The following is a 17,861-nucleotide window of genomic DNA, read 5'->3' as shown; positions in this document are numbered from 1 at the left end:
CTCAAATTCCGATCCAGTAGGTGGTGGATATTTTCACAAAGTGCAGTCGGGCCCAATGAGGACCACTTGGCAAGTCTCTATTTAAGAAAGGGCAAAGACCTGGAAATGTGACAGGAGGCATGGGTCGGGGCTGTTACCCGTTGGTGGAGTTGCCCGAGGGAAGCTGGACAACGGTGGACTGCTTACATTATGCTTGGCACTTGCCAAGCTCCGTCAATCCCTGAGGTCAGAAGAATGATGTTCGCCTCAAATTAACATAAACAAATTAAAAACTTGCTGGAAGTCTTGCTAATTAAATAGAAAAGTGGCCCTGTCAGGTTTGGAATTGCACATAAAATCGTAATGCCAGAGGGAGGCCTTACAGGTTATCCAGGACCATCTCCTAGCCCCAGCAGCGATGGCCATTAAATTCCCTGAGGAAAGTGAGTTATCGCCGCTTTGGTTTCAAACCTCCACTGACAGAGATCGGGTTTTGGTCTTGCACTGAGACAAAATGGCAGGTGTTAGACTTGAGAAGCTGCGTGGATCAGTGGAAAGAGCCTGGGCTTTGGAGTCAGAGGTCATGGGTTCAAATCCCGGCTCCGCCAATTGTCAGTTGTGTGACTTTGGGCAAGTCACTTAACTTCTCTGTGCTTCAGTTACCTCATCTGTGAAATGGGGATTAAGACTGTGAGCCCCCCGTGGGACAACCTGATCACCTTGTAACATCCCCAGCGCTTAGAACAGTGCTTTGCACGTAGTAAGTGTTTAATAAATGCCGTTATTATTATTGTTATTATTATTAATAAGGAATCCACTGGGGCCTCCATTGGAAAATGGAATCCAATGGGGATACAGATGACGAAAGCACTTAGTGACCTGATGACCTAGTATGGGGGTGGGAATATGGGACACATAATACTTAGCCTCAGTTAGGGCTGTTCTGATACGGCAACTCAACGTCTGAGTCAAATGTGTCCTTGGATCACTGGATCGGGGGGAAAAAGAACAGTGAAGCTCCTTTCCCCCCATACCTTTCCAGAGCCCTGAAGGACAAATTGTTTCAAAATTCCACTTCCATTTTCTATCAATTGTAAGCAAACCATTAGAGTGTAATTTTGAGGAAAGGATACATGTGGCTTGTTACAGTTGTAACACTCTTCCAAGAACCTAGGTACGGTGCATAGCATTCAGTGAATACTCAAGGCTGGTTGTGGGCAAGGAACATGTCTACTAACTCTGTTACACTGTACTCTCCCAAGCGTTTAATACAGTACTCTGCACACAGTAAGCCCTCAATAAGTATGATTGATCGCATGAATGCAACGGAAGGAGAATCGATTAATGGCATTTACTGAGTGCTTAATGTGTAGAAAGCACTGTACTAAGTGCTTGGGAAAGTACAATGCAAAAGAGATTGTATGCACGTTTCCTACCAGTTTATAGGCTGAGCAGTTATCACATTGTTCTCAGAATATTTCCCATAGAATGAGAAGGCAGATATTTTTAATCATCATTTTCCAGTCTTTAGGAATCTATTCTGTCTTCCTGCCTTTATATTCCCATTCAATTCACCATAAATAGCAGTCATTGGATATCCTGTTATCATTCATTTTCCTCAAATGTCTTAGAAGTAGTAGAAGTAGTCATAGTATTTATTACTCACCTATTGTTTTCAAAGCATTGCACAAGGTAATGGTGAAATATACAAGGATGAAAATTATACATGTTCTCTGGGACTTGAAGGGACCACAATATAAGATTAAGGGGACGGGGAAAGGCTGGAGGTGGACAGTAGGGAAATGTGAAAAAATGTGAAACAGAACAACAGTAAGTCAAGAGTAGTTACCATAGGAGCTATAGCATAGACAAGGCTGTTCAGAGCCCAACTGTGACAACTGCTACAGTCACAGCCGCCCAATCAATCAATTAATCAATTATATTTATTAAGCACTTACTGTGTACAGAGCACTGTACTCATGTTTGGGAGAAAGCAATATAACAGAGTTGAAAGACGTGTTCCCTGCCCACAGCCAACTTACAGTTAAAGGGGGAGATAGACATAATAATAATAATAATGATGGCATTTGTTAAGCACTTACTATGTGCAGAGCACTGTTCTAAGCGCCGGGGGGGATACAAGGTGATCAGGTTGTCCCACGTGGGGCTCACAGTAATCATCCCCATTTTACAGGTGAGGTAACTGAGGCTCAGAGAAATTAAGTGACTTACCCAAGGTCACACAGCAGACATGTGGTGGAGCCAGGATTCGAACCCATGACCTCTGACTCCAAAGCCCAGAATCTTTCTACTGAGCCACACTGCTTCTATGATTAAATAATTTATGAATATAGGCATATGCACTGTAGGGGTTAGGTGGAGTGATTAAAGGGTGCAAATTCAAATGCAAGGGTGACCCAACCTCAAATTTCTAAAAGTTCAGAAGGCCTCACACTGACACTTTATTCTCACCTTGCCTCAGTGGTTAGTACAGTGCTCTGCACACAGTAAGCGCTCAATAAATACAATTGATTGATTGATTGATGTGTGGGAAAAAGAAACAATCAATCAATCAATAGTATTCATTAAGCACTTACTGCGTGCAGGGGCACTGTACTAAGCGCTTGGGAGAGGACATTACAACAGAGTTGGTAGGTGTGTTCCCTGCCCATAATGTCTTACAGTCTATAGGAGGAGGTAGACATTAGTAGAAATTAATAATTTATAGATTATAGATCATATAAGAGCTGCGGGGATAAGTGTGCCCAAAGGGCACACATCCAAGTACAGAGATGATGCAGAATGGAGAAGGAGCTGGGGAAAAGAAGGCTTAATCAGGGAAGGCCTTTTAGAGGAGCTAAAACCTTAAGAAGCAGGGAAGCACGGGCCCAGGCCTAGGAGTCTGAATAATAATAATAATAATAATAATAATAATAATAATAATAATAATGGCATTTATTAAGCGCTTACTATGTGCAAAGCACTGTTCTAAGCGCTGGGGAGGGTTACAATGGTGATCAGGTTGTCCCCGGGGGGGCTCACAGTTTCATCCCCCGTTTTACAGATGAGGGAACTGAGGCCCAGAGAAGTGAAGTGACTCGCCCAAAGTCACACAGCCGACAAGTGGCGGAGCCGGGATTTGAACCCATGACCTCTGACTCCAAAGCCCGGGCTCTTTTCCACTGAGCCACGCTGCTTCTCTGAAGGTCATGATTTCTAATTCTGGCTCCTCCACTTGTCTGCTGTGTGACCTTGGGCGAGTAAGATGACTTCTCTGAGCCTCAGTTAAATCATCTGTAAAATGGGCATTAAGACTGTGAGCCCTCTACAAGGTCAGGAAACTAAGTCCAACCCAATTTGCCTTGTATCCACACCAGTGCTTACTCTGTGCCTGCTTAGCACATAGTAAGAGCTTAACAAATACCATAATAATAATAAATTATTACTTATTATCATCATTAGACACTACTGGGTTAGATGCACTAGTAGCCTGACCCAAAAATATAGCACTTCTTATATTCCTATAAGTCACCTTAAGCACTTACATATTTATTACTCCCTATCTTTAAGACTCGAGGTCCTACTGGATAGAGCATGGGCCTCGGGAATCAGAAGGCTTGGGTTCTGCTGTACGACCTCGGACAAGCAGCGTGGCTAGAGAAGCGGCGTGGCTCAGTGGATAGAGCCCGGGCTTGGGAGTCAGAGGTCTTGGGTTCGAATCCCGGCTCTGCCACATGTCTGCTGTGTGACCTTGGGCAAGTCACTTAACTTCTCCGAGCCTCAGTTCCCTCATCTGTAAAATGGGGATTAAGACTGTGAGCCCCACGTGGGACAACCTGATCACCTTGTATCCCCCCCAGCGCTTAGAACAGTGCTTTGCACATAGTAAGTGCTTAACAAATGCCATTATTACATATTACTTCACTTCTTTGGGCCTCAGTTAGCTCATCTGTAAAATGGGGATTAGGACTGTAAGACTCTCGTGAGACAGGGACTGTGTTCAACCCGATTACTTTGAATTGGAAGCGCTGGAGAAGCAGAGTGAGTTAGTGGATAGCGCCCAGGCCTAGGGGTCAGAAGGACCTGGGTTCGAATTCCAGCTCCACCACTTGTCCACTGTGTATCTTTGGGCCAGTCGCTTCGCTTCTCTCCACCTCAGTTCCCTCATCGGTAAAATGGGGAGTTTACAGACTGTGATCCCCACAGACTGTGATCCCCATGTAGAACAGGGACTGTGTCTAATCCCATTAGCTTGTTTTTATCCCAGTGCTTAGTACAGTGCCTGCCACCTGTATATATCTTTGTACATATTTATCACTCTATTTATCTTCTAGACTGTGAGCCCACTGTTGGGTAGGGACTGTCTCTGTATGTTGCCAACTTGTACTTCCTAAGCGCTTAGTACAGTGCTCTGCACACAGTAAGCACTCAATAAATATGATTGAATGAATGAATGAATGAATGAATCTACACCAACGCTTAGTACAGTGCCCCACACAGTAAGCATTTCACAAATACCACAAATTATTCTAGACTACTGAACTTTATTTTGAAAGTCAGTATAGAAGTCCAGGCCCTGGGCTACCACTGCAAGACTCATCCCTGCTGTACTGGGGAGACCAGGGAGGGCATAGTATCATTCATTCATCCCAATCATTATTTATTCATCATCATCATCAATCGTATTTATTGAGCGCTTACTATGTGCAGAGCACTGTACTAAGCACTTGGGAAGTACAAAATGGCAACATATAGAGACAGTCCCTCATTCATCCAATCATATTTATTGAGCACTTACTGTGTGCAGAGCACTGTACTAAGTGCTTGGGAAGTACAAGTTGGCAACATATAGAGGCAGTCCCTACCCAACAACGGGCTCACAGTCTTGAAGGTTGAGGACAAATGGTGGGCTGGGACGTCAATCAATAATAATAATGACGATGATGGCATTTCTTAAGTGCCAAGCACTGTTCTAAGAGCTGGGGGAGATACCAAGGATAATTAGGTTGCCCACATGGGGCTCACTTTACTAATCAATCATTCAGGAGACCCAGATTCAGGATCTACCGTGTGTAAAGGTCTGTGTAGAGCCCTTGGGGAGAGTCACAGTAGAGTTATTAGAGTTATTAGAGAAATTAGAGGTTATTTACCTGATCACCTTGGATCTAACCCAGTGCTTGGAACAGTGCTTGGCACCTAGTAAGTGCTTAACAAATGCCATTATTATCATTACAGTGCTCTGCACACAATAAGCGCTCAATAAATATGATTGAATGAATTACTATCATTATTATTATTACGTAGACTGTGAGTGCCATGTGGGACAGGGGACTGGGTCCAAACTGATCATCTTGTATCTACCCCAGTGCTTAAAACAGTGCATGGCATGGAAGAATAATATCTGTGGTACTGGTTAAGCACTCACTATGTGCCAAGCCCTGGGGTGGATACAGATAAATCAGGTTGGACCTAGTAAGGGCTTAATCAATTCCATTTTTTTAAAAAAGGACGATACAGTTCACCCGAAAGAGGCTTAAAATTAAAATTGAAATTTTAAAATTGAAGCCTTCTAGAAAAACCCCTTCTAGACTGTGAGCCCACTGTTGAAGGGACCGTCTCTAGATGTTGCCAACTTGTACTTCCCAAGCGCTTAGTACAGTGCTCTGCACACAGTAAGTGCTCAATAAATACGATTGAATGAATGAATGAATGAATTAGAGAAGCAGTGTGGCTTAGTGGAAAGAGCATGGGCTTGGCAGTCAGAGGTCATAGGTTCTAATCCCAGTTTTGCCACCTGTCTGCTGAGTGACCTTGGGCAAATCACTTAACTTATCCGTGCCTCAGTTACCTCATCTGGAAAATGGGGATTAAGACTGTGAGCACCACATGGGACAACATGATTACTTTGTATCTACCCCAATGCTTGGCGCATAGTAAGCACTTAACACATACCATCATTATTATACATAAATGTCTTTGCTTTCAAGGGGTAACACATAGCCCTTTTGGGGGCAGGCACTAAAATGAACTGCAGAATAGAGGAAGTAATAAAAATACTTCATTCATTCATTCAATTGCATTTCATTCATTTAATCACATTTAATGAGCACTTACTAGTTGTAGAGCACTGTACTAAGCACTTGGGAAAGTACAATAGAACAATAAACAGATTCATTCCCTGCCCACCACAAGCTTAGAGTCTACAGCAGGGGAGACGGACATTAATATGAATAAATATATTACAAATATGTACCTAAGTGCTGTGGAGCTGGGAAGGGGAGAAAAAGGGAGCAAGTCAGGACATGGCAGAGGGACTGGGAGAAGAGAGAGTGGGAGAAGAGGAAAGGGGGTATTTAATCAGGGAAGGCTGCTTGGATGAGATGTACCTTCAATAAGGATTGTAAAGAGGGGAGAGTTATTATCTGGCAGACTTTAATAGGAAGGGCATTCCAGGCCAAAAGCAGGATGTGGGCAAGGGGTTGGTGGTAAGATAGGAGATATTGAGGCACAGTAAAAAGGTTAGCATTAGAGGAGGAAATTACATGGGCTGGGTTGTTGTAGGAAAGTAGTGAGGTGAGGTAGGGGGTACAAGGTGACTGAGTGCCTTAAAGCCAGTTGGTAAGGAGTTTTTGTTTGATGCAGTAGTGGATGGGCAGCCACTGGAGTTTTTTAAGGAGCCAGGTGAAATGTCCTGAAATTTCTTGTAGAAAAATGATCCAGACAGCAGAGTGACATTTAGACTGAAGTGGGTGAAGGCAGGAGGCTGATGCAGTAACTCAGGCATGATAGGGTAATGGATTGTATTAACGTGGTAGCAGTTTGGACAGAGAGGAAAGGGAGATTTTAGTGATGTTGTGAAGGTGGGGCAGAGAGGATTTAGTGATGGGTTGAATACGTGGGTTGAATGAGAGAGATGGGTCAAGGATAACACCAAGGTTACAGGCTTTTGAGACAGGAAGGATAGTGGTGTGGTGGTGTCATCTACAGTGATAACAGCTGAAAAGGGACATGAGTGCCTTCACCTCCTCCAGGAGGCCTTCCCAGACTGAGCCCCCTCCTTCCTCTCCCCCTACTCTCCCTCTCCATCCCCCCAGCCTTGCCTCCTTCCCCTCTCCACAGCACCTGTATATATGTATATATGTTTGTATGCATTTATTACTCTATTTAGTTTATTTGTACATATTTATTCTATTTATTTTATTTTGTTAATATGTTTTGTTTAGTTCTCTGTCTCCCGCTTCTAGACTGTGAGCCCTCTGTTGGGTAGGGACCATCTCTATATGTTGCCAACTTGTACTTCCCAAGCACTTAGTATAGTGCCCTGCATACAGTAAGTGCTCAATAAATACGAATGAATGAATGAATGAATGAATGAAGTACTTATGTGGCGGGAATGTGTGGGAATGGAAGCTTGGGGATATAAGCTGGAGATATTCAAAACCAGTTGAGGAGAAACTCTTTCTTTGGATTTGATTTCATAAGCCTTTTGAAGATCAGAGAGGTAAAGTTTGATATGAAGTAGAAAAATCTAGGTGTGGGAGAAGGTGTAAGTAAGAGATCAGGGTAGTGGAAGTGAGAACCAGGCTCAGTGACTGGGTTAACTTGAGAGAAATGAAAAGTGAGAGTTGGAATGTAGCGGGAGAAAAGAGAAAATGAGTAAGAGAAACACAATTGAGGACCTTAAAGTCAATGATCAGGAACTTGATATGACAAGAATGGGTAACTAGCGTGGATTTTGAGGACTGGGGACACAAGAGAGCAAGAGTGATTTAGAGAAAAAAAAAATGATCCAGGCAGCAGAGTAAAATATGGACTGGATAGAGGAGAGACTGGAGGCAGGGAAACCACTGAGGAGGTATGTACAGGGTGACTATTGTATGAAGAAGGAATGGATCCAGGAAATGTTTGAGTGGGGAAACCAAAATGATTGGGTTAAGCCAACGTTGTGGGTAGCAGAGATGGGGAGGATAGTGATTTTATCAAGTAGGATAGGAGAGTTAGTTTGAGGTGAGGATTTGGGAGGGAGGATGTGGAGCTCAGTTTCAGTTATGTTCATTCATTCATTCAATCATATTTATTGAGCTCAACGTGTGCAGAGCACTGTACTAAGCACTTGGGAAGTACAAGTTGGCAACATATAGAGACGGTCCCTACCCAACAGCGGGCTCACAGTCTAGAAGGGGGAGAGAGAGAACAAAACAAAACATAATAACAAAATAAAATAAATAGAATGCATATGAACAAATAAAATAGAGTAATAAATACATACAAACATATATACATACATACAGGTGCTGCGGGGGGGGGGAGCTTGAGTTGAGTTCGATGTGCTGATGGGACAGTGATGTAAAGGCAATAATTTAGTATTTCACTGTGTATTAGCTGCAGAGCATTGATCCTTTTGGGGTGGGGGAAGGAGGAGGGGGAGGAACCGGGGGCCCTGAGAAGGGAGTTGAATGTATGGAAGAGCTGACAGATTATTACTAGGGATGGTGTTTGACTTCCTTTTATCACCAAACTGTACAGATGCCAAAAGCAATACTGAGCTTTGAGATTGCTTCCTACTTTGCTGCCTAAAAAGGTATCATTGGTCAGATGATTACTATTCTATTTATTTTGTTAATGATGTGCATTTAGCTTTAATTCTATTTGTTCTGACGACTGACACCTGTCCACATGTTTTGTTTTGTTGTCTGTTCTCCCCCTTCTAGACTGTGAGCCCGTTGTTGGGTAGGGACCATCTCTATATATTGCCAATTTGTACTTCCCAAGTGCTTAGTACAGTGCTCTGCACACAGTAAGCACTCAATAAATATGATTGAATGAATGAATGAAGAAATAAATACAATTGAATGAATGAATGAATTGGTCAGGGTACTGCCTTGGTCAGTGGCAGCAGTAATATTTGTGTGATGTCAGTGAAAATCTTTATTTGTCCCTCAGAGTTTCCTCGTTATGAACGGCAATCTTGGTTTTCTTCATTTTATCATAATCAACTACACAAGCCTCGGTATTACCAACAATGTGGTTGAAAAGGCTCTCAAATAGCTGGAGAAATCTGTCATAAAATGTGGACTAAAGATTATAATTCTGAACCTAATTGAGACCACCAATTTATTTTACTAGCTCCTGAAAGTCTGTTGGACAGAATACAATTAAGGGATGACTTCCACACTGGAATTGGGAATCAAAAATTAAAAAGCTCCATAAAGTTAACAACTTTAAAATGAAGTAACCCTGGTTTTAGTCAGTACTCAAAAACACCAGAATGAGATTTACATATTGACTGTGCCTGACAGACAAGCTATACAGTACAACTTGCTATGTCAACACCTGAGATTTTCAAGCAAACAATAATGAACACATAATTTTAGTTTTAATGCCGACTTTGTTATGCATATTCGATAAAATATGTGAAAAGTAAAGTCTGCAAACAAGGACCTTGTGTGGGTTTCTTATAGCAACAAAAGAATGTGTCAAATAGTCTGTGAATAAATTGCAGATATAACCCAGCAGGCAACCAAAACTCAAGGTGAGATTCCAGAAAGAGATGAGATGTTTGTCCTTTCTCCTGGGTTTAAATGCTATTAGTCAGAATAATTATGAATATTCTCAGGGTGATGTTAAATTGGCCTAGAAATAAAATGAATCTCCATCAAAGTGTGGCAGAAAGAAACTTTCTACCAGGTGCTTCTTGATGATCCTCCATAGGGGAATGTCTTTTACCTGTATCGTTTCAAGGTGAATTGCTGGTGACTGAGGGGTCTCTCAGTTTTATTGTACTCTACTTATGTCCAATGTTCAGTCAGGCAGGTACTGCCTTGTTTCTGCTATGAGCTAAGAGATGCACTTATGCTTCAGTGAGGAACTTCTTGGTTCCACTCAACCACAAAGTGCATCAGCATCCTTTCTGATCTCCCAGCCTCCTGTCTCTCCCCACTTCAGTCTATACTTCACTCTGCTGATCGGATTATCTTTCTACAGAAAACGTACTGGACATGTCACGCCTCTCCTCAAAAATCTCCAGTGGTTGCCTATCAACCTTTGTATGAAGCAAAAACTGCTCACTATTGGCTTCAAAGCTCTCCATCACCTTGCCCCCCCCACCTTCACCTCCCTTCTCTCCTACTACAACCCAGGTCACAACAACTCCGCTCCCTCTGCCACTAAACCTCCCCACTGTGCCTCATTCTCGCCTGTCCTGCTGTCGACCCTTGGCCCACATCCTACCTCTGGCCTGGAAGGCCCTCCCTCCTCACATCTGCCAAAATAGCACATTTCCCCTCTTCAAAGCCCTACTTAAAGCTCACCTCCTCCAGGAGGCCTTCCCAGACTGATCCCCCATTTTCCTCTTCTCCTCCTCCCTTCTCCATCACCCCTACTCCTCCCTCAGCTCTACTACACTCCCTGCTCCACAGCACTTGTGTATATATGTACATATTTATTTATTATTCTATTTACTTTATTAGTGATGTGTATATATCTCTAATTCTATTTATTTATTTTGGTGCTATTGAAGTTAAAGCTTCCAGGTCAACCTATGCATCAGGCAAAAACTCCTCACCCTCGGCTTCAAGGCTGTCCATCCCCTCGCCCCCTCCTACCTCACCTCCCTTCTCTCCTTCTACAGCCCAGCCCGCACCCTCCGCTCCTCCGCCGCTAATCTCCTCACCGTACCTCATTCTCGCCTGTCCCGCCGTCGACCCCCGGCCCATGTCATCCCCCAGGCCTGGAATGCCCCTCCCTCTGCCCCATCTGCCAAGCTCGCTCTCTTCCTCCCTTCAAGCCCTGCTGAGAGCTCACCTCCTCCAGGAGGCCTTCCCAGACTGAGCCCCTTCCTTCCTCTCCCCCTTCGATCCCCCTCTCCATCCTCCCATCTTATCTCCTTCCCTTCCCCCACAGCACCTGTATATATGTATATATGTTTGTACATATTTATTTACTCTATTTTATTTATTTATTTATTTTACTTGTACATATCTATTCTATTTATTTTATTTTGTTAGTAAGTTTGGTTTTGTTCTCTGTCTCCCCCTTTTAGACTGTGAGCCCACTGTTGGGTAGGGACTGTCTCTATATGTTGCCAATTTGTACTTCCCAAGCGCTTAGTACAGTGCTCTGCACAGAGTAAGCACTCAATAAATACGATTGATGATGATGATGATGATGATGATGCCTGTCTACTTGTTTTGTTTTGTTGTCTGTCTCCCCCCTTCTAGACTGTGAGCCCGCTTTTGGGTAGGAATTCTCTATCTGTTGCCAAATTGTACTTTCCAAGTGCTCAGTACGGTACTCTGCACACAGTAAATGCTCAATAAATATGATTGAATGTTTGAATGAATGGTCTTTGCTGCATTCCATTTCTCAAAAGAGACATCTATATATATATCATTTTTTCTTGCATTCATCCGCAAATACAAGGACCCTAGTCTAAGCTATTTCCACTGGATTGCAAAGCTCCTTTTTTATGGTATTTCAGAAAAGAACTTATCTTCCCACCCAAAATCTGCCCTTCCATGACTCTCCTAACACTGTAGACAGCACGCACCATTCCTTCCTGTCTCACAAGCCTGTAACTGTGGGTATTATCCTTGACTCCTCTCTCTCTCATTCCAATCCACACATTCAAACCTATCACTAAATCCTGTTGGTTTCAACTTCCACAACATCACTAAATATGTCCTTTCCTCTCCAACCAAACTGCTACAATGTTAATACAAGCACTTATCCCTATCTGCTTGATTTACTATCAGCCTCCTTGCTGAACTTTCTACCTTCTGCTTCTCCCAACTCCAATCCATAGTTCACTCTGCTGCTCAGATCATTTTTCTACAAAAACATTCAGTCCATGCTTGTCCACTCCTTAAGAAACCTTCAGTAACTGCCCTCCACCTCTGCATTGGAGACCTCCTTACTATTGGCTTTAAAATACGTCAATCAACCTTGTCCCATCCTCCCACATCTATCTACTCTCCTAGCACAATCCAGCCCACACACTTCTCTCCTCTAATGCTAACCCTACTTTACTGTACCTCAATCTCAATCTAACTCACAACCAACTGCCCTCTTCATATTTGGCAATAAACTCTTTTCCATTTCGAAGCTTTATTGAAGGTACAACTCCTCCAAGAAGCCTTCCTTGACTAAGCCCTTTCCTTTTCTTCCACTGCCATCTGCTTTGCCCTGACTTGCTCCTCTTATTCATCATTCATTCATTCATTCAATCGTATTTATTGAGCGCTTACTGTGTGCAGAGCACTGTACTAAGCGTTTGGGAAGTACAAGTTGGCAACATATAGAGATGGTCCCTACCCAACAGCGGGCTCACAGTCTAGAAGGGGGAGACTGACAACAAAACAAATTAACAAAATAAAATAAATAGAATAAATATGTACAAGTAAAATAAATGGAGTAATAAATAGGTACAAACATACATACATGTTACATACATACATACATACATACTATACAAGGCACAGTGAGGAGGTTAGTGGCAGAGGAGCCGGGGGTGTGGGCTGGGCTGTAGAAGGAAAGAAGGGAGGTGAGGTAGGAGGGGGCGATGTGATGGACAGCCTTGACGCCGAGTGTGAGGAGTTTTTGCCTGATGCATAGGTTGATTGGTAGACAATGGAGATTTTTGAGGAGGGGAGTAACATGCCCAGAACGTTTCTGCACTAAGACGATCTGGGCAGCAGCGTGAAGTGCAGACTGAAGTGGGGAGAGACAGGAGGATGGGAGATCAGAGAGGAGGCTGATGTAGTAATCTAGTCGGGATAGGATGAGAGATTGAACCAGCAGGGTAGTGGATAGGATGGAGAGGAAAGGACGGATCTTGGCGATGTTACGGAGGTGAGATTGGCAGGTTTTGGTGATGGATTGGATGTGAGGGGTGAACGAGAGAGCGGAGTCGAGGATGACACCAAGGTTGCGGGCTTGTGAGACGGGAAGGATGGTAGTGCCGTCAACAGTGATGGGACAGCTCAGCCCGCACCTTCCGCTCCTCTGCTGCTAACGTCCTCACTGAGCCTCGTTCTCACCTGTCCCACCGTCGACCCCTGGCCCACGTCCTCCCCCTGGCCTGGATTGCCCTCCCTCTGCACATTCACCAAGCTAGCTCTCTCTTCCCTTCAAAGCCCTAACTGAGAGGTCGCTCCTCCAGGAGGCCTTCCCAGACTGAGCCCCCTCCTTCCTCTCCGCCTCCTCCCCCCCCCCCACATTACCTCCTTCCCCTCCCCACAGCACCTGTATATACATATATATATGTTTGTACATATTTATTACTCTATTTATTACTCATCATTCCTCCTCATCTTCATAGCATTTATGAACATTTCCATAATTTTTTTATATCAATGTCTGTCTCCCTCTTTAAACTGTAAGCCTGCTGTGGACAAGGAATGTGTCTGTTATATTGTTATATTGTACTCTTCCAAGCATTTAGTACAGTGTTCTGCACACAGTAAGGACTCAATAAATATGATATAATTGATTGATTGATTGATAGGTGCCTATTTTGTACCAGGCACTGTAGTAATACTCTGGAGTAAGATATAAGTTAATTAAGTTGGACATATTCCATGTCTCACATCATCATCATCATCAATCGTATTTATTGAGCGCTTACTATGTGCAGAGCACTGTACTAAGCACTTGGGAAGTACAAATTGGCAACACATAGAGACAGTCCCTACCCAACAGTGGGTTCACAGTCTAAAAGGGGGAGACAGAGAACAAAACCAAACATACTAACAAAATAAAATAAATAGGATAAATAGGATAAATAGGATAGATATGTAGACTCACAGTCCAGATGAGGTAACTGAGTCACAGAGAAGTGAAGTGACTTGCCCTAAGTCACATACTAGACTAGAGGTGGAGCTGGAATTAGAACTTGGGTCTTTGTACTCCTTTGACTCTCAGGCCTGTGCTCTATCCACTAGGTCATGCTGCTTTTTCTTGAGGGCAGAGATAATATCTACAGACTCTCTTATACTCTCTCAAGGGCTTAATGTTATGCTGTGCATGGAATAAGGGCTTGATACACACTATTGCTTGAATGATTGATCAAACCCCACACAATGATTGGGTTTGCCACAATGAAAACAGGTGACAAACTCCAATAATAGATCGTAATCTCCTTGAAGGCAAGGATCCTGTCTACCGACTCTTTTTTATATTGTACAGTGTACAACTGTATTGTAAATTCTAGTATGGTGATCTGGGCACAGTAAGCATTTAGTGAATTGATTGATTTATTAATTAATTGATTAATTGCAAGTCTACTAGTGTCTGCATAGTACGAGTCTTGTGAAAGACTGCCATTGGGAGCTAGCATGCCTAAAGCATCTTGAGGGGAAAGAAACAGTGGGGCTGACTAAAGACCAAGTTCTTGGAAACTCAGCTCCTCTTGTTTCCTAATAACTCCCTCATAGTTTATTATCTTCTGACCTTAAAGCTGCTTTTTCAAGTAGAAAGCAGAATTGGCTGTTGATTCATCAAAATTTCGATGTATGTACAGGATCAGTTAACCAATCACATCCTTATGGAAATAGGGGTAAAATGACGACTGAACTCTAAATGAATGGTTCTCTGATATAAAGCAAATTGGCACTATATAATCTAGAGATGAAAAGATGATTATTCTATATCTTTGGATTTAATCATGATTCCACCACTGAGAGTTCACCTCCTCCAGGAGGCCTTCCCAGACTAAGCCCCTTCCTTCCTCTCCCCCTCGTCCCCCTCTCCATCCTCCCCATCTTACCTCCTTCCCTTCCCCACAGCACCTGTATATATGTATATATGTTTGTACATATTTATTACTTTATTTATTTATATTTATTTATTTTACTTGTACATATCTATTCTATTTATTTTATTTTTTAGTATGTTTGGTTTTGTTCTCCATCTCCCCCTTTTAGACTGTGAGCCCACTGTTGGGTAGGGACTGTTTCTATATGTTGCCAACTTGTACTTCCCAAGCGCTTAGTACAGTGCTCTGCACACAGTAAGCGCTCAATATATACGACTGATTGATTGATTGATTGATAAATGAAGAGAGATGGGTAGCAATATTAAGGTCGCATCTCCTCCAAGAGACCTTTTCTGATTAAGCCTTCTTTTCCCTGGCAACATCTCCGTTCTGCATTGCATTTGGATCTGAACTTTTTGGGCACTTATTCTTACCCTCAGTCCCACGACACTTACATTCAAAATTAATTCATATTTTAATATCTCTCTCCCCTCTAGACCATAAGTTATAAGACTGTGTCCAACCTGATTTGTTTGTACCTACCCAAGCACTTAGTACAGTGCTTGCCATATAGTAAGCACTTAAATGTCACAGTTATTATTATTATTACCATTAAGCTCACTGTGGGTTCAGAACATATCTACCAACTGTTATATTGTAGTCTCACAAACAGTGAGTTTGAGTGAGTCTCACAAACACAACAGTGAGTCTCACAAACAGAATAAGTGCTTAACAAATTCCACTATTATTATAAATAATAATAATGATGGCATTTATCAAGCACTTACTATGTGCAAAGCACTGTTCTAAGTGCTTTTCCATCCTCCCCCTCCCCAACCCCCCGCCTTACCTTCTTCCCCTCCCCACAGTACCTGTATATATGTATATATGCTTGTACGCATTTATTACTCTATTTATTTATTTTATTTGTACATATTTATTCTAATTATTTTATTTTGTTAATATGTTTTGTTTTGTCCTCTGTCTCCCCCTTCCAGACTGTGAGCCCACTGTTGGTTAGGGACCATCTCTATATGTTGCCAATTTATACTTCCCAAGCGCTTAGTACAGTGCACTGCACACAGTAAGCGCTCAATAAATACGATTGAATGTATGAATGAATGAATGAAGTGCTGGGGAGGTTACATGGTGATCTGGCCACCCCACGGGGGGCTCACAGTCTTAATCTCTGAGGCACAGAGAAGTGAAGTGACTTGCCCAAGGTCACACAGCTGACAATTGGCGGAGCCGGAATTTGAACCCATGACCTCTGACTCCAAAGCCCATGCTCTTTCCACTGAGCCACACTGCTTCTCTATTATTATAATTATATAATATTTTATACATTTAATATACATTATATTTAGTATATCATTTATTGCTATTATATACTATTTTTGATTAATATTCACTATGGCATTCTACAGAATTATTATAGCATTTATTAAACATTAACCATAGCCCAAACAACTGTTAAGCAGCTGGCTAAGTAGAGAAGCACAGTTCCTGTACCATATGGGACTCACCATCTTAGAAGGAAGAGCAATTCAATATTCACTGAAATACCACTACTGAATAAAGAATTTCCTGACTAGGGAAAATAAATTTGGCCAGGAATTAGCTATCCAAAGCCTTAGTCTGATGGAGCTATTTAGGCCTGGTTAAGGGATGCCTAGAGGTTTTAAAAGTAAACAATAGAGAAAATATAACCCTCATCTTTGAGAATGAAAGCCAGAGATATTTGAAAGCTTTTCTATGACAGTTTTATTTGCCTTGGTTTGCGATTTCACCATGGATGTTTTCTACGGTTCTGGTAGAAATCAAAGTCTATGTCTCTGAGAAAAGGCTTGAAATTGTATGGCAAAGAGAATATTCAGAATTTCATCTCTCCTGGCCTAGTTAATACAGCAAATATAGAAGCCAGATTTTAGCACTAACAGCAAAAAATAACATTACTTCAAATCCTACAAACAATAGACTAACTGAACACAGATTTATCTTGGCAGTATTAGTCAAAGAGAACTAGCCTTTATATTTGTTTCCTCTTTTGAAACTCAGCTCCAATAACAAGACAGGCCTAAGGCATGCTGTTATTACATTTGTTCTAAGACCTGTGCATATAGATAATTAGTTCTGCTTCCAAAGAAGAAAGATGTCAAAAGAGGTCATCCTCCTCCTTAAAAAATGGAATGTATATATGACTGGAAATGTACCAAATGAATTTTTAAATAGCACTGTCATGATCAATATCCAGAATGAAGTTTCTGGTGATTTTATTGGTGCTATTTAAAGGCAGTGATTCAGGCAGGAAATGACCTGCTAAAGTGTGCTAAAACTTAAAGGGGCTCAGTTTCACCATCTTGGTGAAGCAGAGAATGAAAGAATTATCCAAATAATTCAGGCAAAAAAAATACTAGTGTTTTTGCCTCAATTCTCTGTTGCATTTCAGCAGATGGTAATACCCAGTGTGGATTTAAAGTAGAAAGTAGCTCTAAGAATGCATTGGTCCTCACTCACATGCCTGAACTCAATTGTAAAAAATAATCGGCTTCACTTGGGCTGTAAAGCACTAAACCACACTCATTAGTGTACACACCCCACTGTGTTTGATGCCAATGAAGAGAAAGATAGCGTTTATAAAGATTTAGATAGATTCATCTGAGCAGGGTCAATATCAAGCATGTTGAATGTCATGGGAGATTCCAATGCATGTGTAGGCAGTGATGCTGAAAAGTGGAGACAAATCATTCATCGACACGGGACTGGAAAGATAATCAGCACTAGCCTCCTCCTCTCTGGTGTGCTAAACATCAGATAGTAATCACCAAAACAGTATGTAACCTTCCACATAAGGCAAATTAGGCAGAGCTAAACTGTGGTACCTTACTACCTCATTGTTCCCATTGTTCCCAAATAAGAGCTGAAAAATTGAACCGCCTCTCTAAACATCATTACCCATGTTTGATCCGGTTCAACCTTTTATGACTAATGAAACCAACCATTTCACAGAGTAATTTCTAAACCATTCCGTCAGTTGAATGTCAAATACATTAATGACTCCCAAATCTACCTCTCCAATTATGACTTCTCATCTAGTAGTAGAGATAATACTAGTATTTGTCGAACACCC

This window comes from Tachyglossus aculeatus, chromosome 4, assembly GCF_015852505.1.
Source record: "Tachyglossus aculeatus isolate mTacAcu1 chromosome 4, mTacAcu1.pri, whole genome shotgun sequence".
NCBI classification, from domain to species: Eukaryota; Metazoa; Chordata; class Mammalia; order Monotremata; family Tachyglossidae; genus Tachyglossus; species Tachyglossus aculeatus.
This window is presented reverse-complemented; position numbering follows the sequence as displayed.